At 42.7% G+C, this 8,671-nt stretch overlaps 1 long non-coding RNA gene across 1 annotated transcript; it reads right to left on the reverse strand.

Moving 5' to 3' along the window:
• Positions 1–5,323: 5,323 nt before the first annotated feature.
• LOC123599090 lies at positions 5,324–8,023 on the reverse strand. The gene is made up of 3 exons (XR_006712973.1): positions 7,886–8,023; positions 7,643–7,698; positions 5,324–5,530 (listed from the first exon to the last, which is right to left on the reverse strand). It is a non-coding gene; the product is annotated as an uncharacterized LOC123599090 (long non-coding RNA).
• Between the last annotated feature and the right edge of the window lie 648 nt (positions 8,024–8,671).

An 8,671-nucleotide genomic window follows, 5' to 3' on the forward strand; every position in this document is an offset into this window, starting at 1 on the left:
CTCTGAAATTTTCCTCCAGAAAATAACAGCATGTTTGAAAGCAACAGGTCTTAGTAAAATTTCTGCACTTCATTTTTTACTGTGTTCTAATTTAAAAAAAAAAAAAACCCTGCTAATTAAATGAATTTTATGATGGTAATGAAATAGTCCAGGTGAAAACAGTTCTTATAACAACATTTAATAATGAGTGATACCAAAGAACTATTTTAAATGATAATGAAGTGGCTATTTGTACAGTACCAAAGAGGGAGAAATGTTCAGAACTTACAAATGAAGACTCTGATTATTCCAAACATAAGTTTCAAACTGTAAACACAGAACTTATTGTAATGAACCATTTTAGTATTTTACAAAGGAAGAGACAAAAATGTAATAATCTGTTCCAAAAGGTTGCCTTTATAAAAAAAAAAAAAATCAGTGATAATTAGATTTCTACTCTTCTACATGGAAAAATACAGTGGAAAAAAAAAAAACCTAGAAGGAAAAAAGACATGGGATGAAGAAGGAGGGAAGAAAGGAAGAAAGAGAAAAAAAGAGGGGAAAAAAGAGAACAAGAAGTCAGAAAGGTTAAAAAAAATTACAGGGAGGGTGCTATGGAAAACAGTATGGAGGTTCCTCAAAAAATTAAATAGAACTATACCATATGACCCAGCAATCCCACTTCATCCCAAAGGAAATGAAAACAGAATTTCAAAAAGATATCTGTACTTGTGTGTTCATTGCAGCCTTATTTACTATAGCCAAAGAATGGAAACAATCTAAGTGTCTATCAGCAGATGAATGGGTAAAGGAACATGAGATATATGAGATACAGACACGTACATATTTACACATATGGACATATATACATATAGGCATGTGTGTATGTGTATGTATATGTGTATCTATATCTACACACGCACGCACACACACACACACACACACACACACACACACTGGAATATCATTCAGCCATGAGAAAGAAGTCCTGCAGGTTGCGACAACATGGATGCATCTTGATGGCACCATACTAAGTGAAATAAGCCAGACAGAGAAAGACAAATACTGCATGATATCACTTTTATGTGGACTCTAAGAAAAAAGAGATAAATTCATAGAAATGGGGAATAGAAACTGCTACCAGGGACTGAGGTGGGGAGGGGGATAGGGAAAGATGGGTAAAAGGGCACAGACTTGCAGCTGTCAAACAGGTGAGCTCTGAGGAGGCAGTGCAAAACATGGTGACTATCCTTGTTAACGACTGTATCGTTTAATTGAAACTTGCTAAGAGAGTAGAATTTAAATGTTCTCACCACCCCCCAAAGATAAGTATGTGAGATGATGGGTGTGTTAATTAATTCAATGGGGGGTGTCCTTTGACAGTGTATAGATATATCAAATCGCCATGATGCTCACTTTAAATATCTTATAATTTTATTTGTCAATTATACCTCTATGAAGCTGAAATAAAAATAAAAAGGCAGGAAGGAGAGAGTAATGAAGAAAAGAAAATGAGGAAGGAAAAAAAATAAGGAGCACGAAAGTAGAACACAGGCAAAAAAGAGAAGATATTTTTAAGCAAACTCCATCTCTGGGATGGTAATATTTAATGGGCTAAATATCAAAACATTTTTTAATGTTTATTTTTGAGAGAGAGACAGAGTGTGAGTGGGGGAGGAGCAGAAAGAGAGGGAGACATAGGATCCGAAGCAGGCTCCAGGCTCTGAGCTGTCAGGAAAGAGTCCGACACAGGGCTCAAACTCGTGAACCGTGAGATCACGACCTGAGCCAAAGTTGGATGCTTTACTGACTGAGCCACCCAGGTGCCCCCAAAACATTTTTTTTCCCGCCCCCAGTTCCACCCCCAAAACATTTTTGAGTATAAGGAATATGTAGCTTAAGAGAGACATGCTTGCAGAAACTGAGCCTTAATTGCCCAAATTGTCAGAGAAGCAGAAATGGCAGTGTTTTTGTGACCGTTGTATGGTTGGGCCCTCTCATCATGCACGTACAGATGTGTGTGGATTTCTGCACTGCCACACAGTCTCCAATGCTTTCATTTGTTATGAAGCACCTCAAAATAAACGGCACAAGTATTCCATCAAAATAAATGGCACAAGATTTGGGAGTAGACACACCAAGCATCTCCATCATGGTGTGGTAGAGTTTATTTGCTGATGGGTGAGTTGTGCTGGCATGAATTCTCAACAAGCCGAATGGGAGTCTGGCCGGCAAAGGAGCCAGCACAAAGTCAAAGCCGCTGAGGGAAGGCAAGTCTTCTGGCACATGTCCTGTGTTCACAGTCCCGATAGAATGTTCTTTGGAGGCCACAGATTCATTATGTCAGAAAGAGTAGAGCAGAAGACACTGGAAGAGATCCAACACTCTCTGGGCTTAGATCATGGTCATTGCCCTGAACTTGTTCCAACAGGTATTTTTTTGCACAAAGAGCTTCATCAGGTGGAGTGAAACTAAGTAAAGTTCAAGTACGGGTGCTCTTTCAGAGTACGGGGATTCACACTACTCCTTGGAAAAAAAAGAAATCCATTGCTACTCCTCTACTATTTCCCCTCATCTATTTGGGAGCTGGCAAATTGATTTGATAAAACAGTGATAGATTTGTCGGATTAAGATAGTAATTTACTTCCATTAATTTGAGAGACATCAGTGTCTCACAGTGAGAAGAAATATGGCTACCCTGGTGGGATACATTTAAATTCATTAGATTTTCCAGCTTTCATCGGAGGCATTGAGACTTTTTCTTCATAGCCGATAAATCCTTTCAGTTTGTACTTCAAATGGCACTAAACAAGCACTCATCAATTTATATTTTAAATTCTCCTAATAATATCCAGTTGGATAAATCTGTTTAATTAGCAGTGGGCCAATGCTTTCTTGGCCCACTGCAAGTCCAGTTACCAGGATAAAAGAAAGGCCTGGAGAGCCGCTGGTTGGAAAAAACATGCCTCCGACAATGGCGGGGAACAAGAAGAGACATTCTCCCAACAAATGTTAACCCAGGGAAAAAAAATTTGAATATATACAAAAGATTAAATTAACAATAGATGAATGGCAAATGAGAAAGCTGCCAGTGACCAGACTTTCTCAGGAGCCAACCTTTAACAATATGGATTATTTCGGATAATTCATGGTTTGCCACTCTTTATTCTTTGTCTCCTCTGTAATATCCAGGGCCCATCTTAGACAGATAATTAGGGCATTATCATATTCCTTAACTAAGTCGGACAAATTGCACTGTGCTTCGTGGTAAACCAACCTAGGGCTCTGTCATTAGTATTGTCTAATTGTTCCGAATAAAGTCTTTGCCTTTTTAATTGCATCAACTTTATTTGTCAATACTCAAGAAAGAGTGACTGTTTCCTTTCCTGTTGGGCTTTGTGAATATGCTAGTCACTAGGTACTCTTACAGTTAACACAGGCCTCAGCATGGTAAAATGTAAGAAAATGTAAAGGTCAAAAACATGTTTCTATTATGAAAAAAATGAATGCTAATGACATAATTTTTTCAGCTCATCAGGCTCTTTGCTAAGTGCTGCTGTTATTGCCAGATCAGTAGTGTATAACAAAGAAGTGCTTTCTGCAGCCTGCTTCATTAGTCTGCCCTGTAGGACCTCACCTCCAGACCTTTCACTAATCTGTTGGCCAGCTCAATAGTCTTGTTAGCTCTATTCACTTCGTCCTGACTGCGGATTTTCTCAGCTGTAGCCCTCCCAGAGGCCGTGGCGAAGGCAGCCAGGTTTGTGTCTAGTTCCTTTAAATAAAAACAGTGAGAGACAACTTTGGACATTGTCAGAACAAGTAAAAATATCGCCACTGACTTATTTCATGTTGCAGAAAGTTAAATTACACAGTGTGCCCCAGAAGTAAACACAACTGCGTTCGGGAGACTGTGCCAATTCGCACAATGAGAAGGTGTAGTAGGGGAAATGGAAGAAAAGGACGTTCGGCAGTTTATGTAATTTTTGTTGTTTGTTCAGAACGGCACCGAGGACAAAAAAAGAACATACACACAAATTCAAAATCCTAGTGGGAAATGGAGAATGTCATTTTCGCAGACAAATTACCTGAAGTCATGAAGATTTAATACAATTGATTTGTGTGTACCATTAGTGCCAATAACACACTTAATACGAAGTGTCTCCAAACATTTTGCATTGAGTGCTGCCTGCAAGATAAAGCCCAGGGGAAGCTTTTAAGGTGAGATTTGAAGAGCTGTGATGAATCAACTGCTCAGAGGGAGGGAACCAGGCTGGGAGCTGGGGTGGTGCCAGTGAGAGCACGACTTCCAGCTGGGGATGTAATGGAGAAAGGGAGCCAGGGAGATTGGGGGTCCCATTGAGCATGCTGCAATGACAATGGAGCTCACTGAGGATAAGTGGAAAGAATGGTTAGGAAAATGAAGGCTGCGCATGTACGTGCATTCAAGAGACTTGGCTGTTTCTTTGGGGGAGAGGGAAGGTGAGGGAAGGGAGATTTGGAAAAGAAAAGGCAACATTCAAGAAGAATCATTGTCCAAGTTGTGTTCAAGTAGTAAAAGAACCATTTGTGTATGCGTGTTTCTGATTGGCTGCTCTCTTTCGACAAATCATCTGCTCATTTAATGTTTATAAAGAACTTCCACGAAGGCAGGGAAACTGTTTATGTTCTCATCAGTATATTGGGAAGGCATTTGTAGGTATGGCATTGTGCAGAGTATTTTGCTCATGATATTTTTATGAAAAAATACATTAACACTGGAATAATTAGTAAGAACCAGAAAAACTCTCTTCAGATATGTAACATATGAGAATCTCAAAGTTCCTTTGGTATGACTACCTGTTTACACAAGGGCTGCTGAGCCATTATCAGTCTGTTTTATTATGAGGGAAACGGAGGCCAGGAGCCTAACTGGAAGTAGGAAAGAATTGTTTATAGAACCTGAGGGAAGGAACTCAGTCAGTGTTTCTTGGGCCTGTGGAATTATTCTTTTAGCCTGGCCCTGATCTAACTACTACTTAAAACTCCTCAGGCCAGTTAAGCGACATCCCCCTCCAACCTTCCGATCCCTCCTTTCTTTCCTAACAGCTGTATCATGGTTATATGCCTACAAAACCATTGTAGATCATTAAACTGAATTAGGAGAAAAGACCAGACATTGCAAAGTCTATCCAGTATCTTATATTATCAGCCTGCATTGACGATAACACAGATGATAAAGTGGACAACCTTTCATCAGGTAGAACAATTATCCCTTACTTTCTAGAACCCTCTGATTCTGTCAGACAGACAGCTGCTAGGGCTGCCATAACAAAGTTACGTTAACAAAGTGCCATAACAAACTGGGTGGCCTAAACAATAGGTATTTATTGTCTCCAAGTTCTAGAGGCTAGAAGTCCAAGACCAAGGTGTTGGCAAGGTTGGTTCCTTCTGAGGGCTGTGATGGGGAATAGTTCCATGCTTCTTCCTGATGCTCTGCTGGCAGTCTTTGGTGTTCCTTGTTCACTCTGATCTCTTCCTTTATCTTCACATGGCATTCTCCCTGTATGAATGTCTTCAAATTTCCCATATATATATTTTTAACATTTACTCATTTTTGAAAGGCAGAAAGAGACAGAGCACGAATTGGGGGGGGGGTGTGCAGAGAGAGAGGGAGAGACACAGAAACAGAAGCAAGCTCCAGGCTCTGAGCTGTCAGCACAGAGCCTGATGCGGGGCTCGAACTCACAGACTGCAAGATCATGACCTGAGCCGAAATCGGCCGCTTAACCAACTGAACCACCCAGGCACCCCTCAAATTTCCCATTTTTATAAGGACACTGGTAACATTGGATTGGACCTACTGTAATGACCTCATTATAACTTGATTAACTCTATAAAGATTCTATCTTCAAATACAGTCACTAGGGGTTAGCACCTCAGCATAAGAATTTTGGGGGTGCACAGGGGTGCCTGGGCAGCTCAGTTGGTTAAGCTTCTGACTCTTGGTTTTAGCTCAGGTCATGATCTCAAGGTTCATGAGTTCAAGCCCCCATCGGGCTCTGCGCTGACAGCTCTCTCCCTCTCTCTCTGCCTTTCCTCCACTCACATGTGCATGTACTGTCTTTCTCAAAATAAATAATAAATAAACTTTAAAAAAAAAGAATTTTGGGGGGTGCACAATTCAACAGCTGCCAGCTGCCAGACACTGGACTATGAAGTTAAAGGGGAAGGATGGTACAAAGATGAGTAAGGTGTATGGTCCCTGAACTCATATACTCACAATTCAGTAGAGAGATAGGTTGATGTGCAAAGGAGGGCAAATTAAAAAAAAAGAATTTATAGTTAAGTGCAGCCACAGTGAGCCTGAGGGGCTCAGAAACCCAAGTCATTTGTTTCTGGAGAGGGGAGGAAAGAGGGCAGTGACCCAGGCCTCTACTTAAATTCCTCCTTTATTCGTGGGCCTGAGGGGAGTATGTCCCCCACATGTTGATGTGGGTGCCCTTCCAGGGGTGAGCCTAGCAGGGGCATGGATTCTCATCACCTCACCGTCAGGTGGCAGGCGATCCTCTGGTTCTGTGACTAAGGTGGGTCGGAGGGCAGAGCACTTGATGTTTGGGATCGGGAGGAAAGGGGAACACTGAGGGCTGGCACCTATAGGGTGGGAGTTTTGTCTTCAGCCCAGGTGCTTTAGGAACCCATGGGGACCCAGTGCTGGGACGGGGGGAGGGGTCCCCTCAGCTCTCCTCAGCTTCACAGCCTCTGGAGAAAAGTAGGCTCAGGAGGTCTCTTCAGATGTCTTCCCCATTCCCTAATGAAAGTTCTTCCTGCTGGAGGCCCTCCACTGCCTCCCTCTCCCTTCTCCTCAGTGAAAGTGGAGAACAGCGAACTGCCTATGGGAACCACCCTACAATCTTGTTGAGAGTTGGATCCTTTACGGACTATTACCAAATTTCAAAAATTTATGGTTCAACAATTCTTTGGAAGAGCATTTGAGTTCATTCTGGAGGGAAAGAAAAAAAGGTAGGAGCAGGAAAGTAGGGAAAGGACAGAAAAGAAATTCGTTGGAAGTGCAGGAAGCCCCATGGAGGAGGGGGAGGGAGGACCAGGGATTTCTGTGAGGGCAACAGAAGAAGCCAGACCCCGGGCTTTTATTCTTTTCTTGCTCAAATCTGTCCCTCACACCCCTTGTCAGAGTTACGTCTCCAAAGCATGGACTGACCCGACCCCCCCCCCCCACCAATAAAAAAATTTTGTTACTGTTCCTCATCATCTCTAGAATAAAGTCCAGACTCCTTGGTATGTCACACAGGAGCCTCTATGGCCTGGCTTTTGCCTGCCTCTCAGACCTCCCCGGCCCCTACCTCCATCCCTGTTTCACAGAATTTCTTTCCATTCCTAGAAGAAGTCATGCTGTTTCACACCCTAGAACCTTGTAAATGCTGTTTTCTCTGCAGAATCTTTCAGGCTTCCACGCTTGCTCCTCATTCGAATATGTCACCTCCTTCGCAAAAGCTTTCTCTGAACGCCAGGCAAGAATAGTCCCACATCTACCCTTCTCTCAGTTCCCACAGCCTTGTTGCTCATCAGAGTACAATACAAATAATATTATATTATAATTATATATGTCTCATCCGTCTCTCCCTCCAGACTGTGAGCTATTGTAGGAGAGCTTTGTTTTACTCACCTTGGAGGCCCCAGCCTTCAGCACATGGCCTGGCATGTAGCTTGCGCAGTAAGCCTCTGCCAAATGAATGCCTATTGGTAAGGCTTAGGAAAGAGAAGGGAAGACAGGAAAAAGCAAGAGAGAAAGGCAGAAAGACTAGGTGAAGGGAAGGAAAAGACAGGAGAGAAAAAGCAGAAGCATTGTGATTCTTCACGACTCTTAAGAACAACCCCCCCTCCCCCCCCCATTCACCTCCCCACTCACTTCAGTTCACTAGTTCATTATGGCATTACAGAGCTAGCCACTAGGCACTACTCTGGGAACCGTGGATATGGAAATGAAACACATAGGATCTGTCCTCAAGAAGCCCCCAGTTTAGGTGGTGTTCGGGGGAGGGATGCAAAGAGAAGGTAACCGGTAAAAGGACAACCAATGAGCAAGTCAGTGTTTACCACGCGGTACCGTGGGGGAGGGGCAGAGGGCGTGACTCACCAAGTCTGCAGGAGTGGAGGCATTCTGACAATCCAGTGGGTCTGCTGAACAAGAATAATGAGTGGAAAGCAAGGAAACAAAGGAAGGGGGCTACTGATGTTTATTTTGTAAAGGAAAGTCTTTAAAATTCAGTGCTTTCAGTTTTTATTTTTACATCTGAAACTGGCGGGACCGGCAGTGTTTCTTGAGGTATAGACCTTCTGGTCCTCTTCAGCATATTGTACAAAACTGATGGAGGTATTTGAGGTTGCCCAGGGAATGTACGATTCAACCACCTGAGCAGTGTCTTTCAGTTTGATATTGATCGCTTAATCAGGAGGAGAAGGTTTATAATTTACGTTGGGGACTTTCCTTCTTTTCTCCTGGATTCGTTTGGGTTTTCGTGACCGAAGTAACAAAACCACTCGCTCGAAGCCAGGTCTGTATCTCTCCAGTGCGTGTCGGACCCTGGAGATTCAAAGTGAGGTGCCCATGCTCCCTGTGTAGACAGTGGCACCAAGAGCTCGTACCACGCTGCATGTACAAGGATTGGAGACCTTAAGTCGTCATGGTTTTCTT

This window comes from Leopardus geoffroyi, chromosome C1 (assembly GCF_018350155.1).
Source record: "Leopardus geoffroyi isolate Oge1 chromosome C1, O.geoffroyi_Oge1_pat1.0, whole genome shotgun sequence".
In the NCBI taxonomy this organism is placed as follows: domain Eukaryota; kingdom Metazoa; phylum Chordata; class Mammalia; order Carnivora; family Felidae; genus Leopardus; species Leopardus geoffroyi.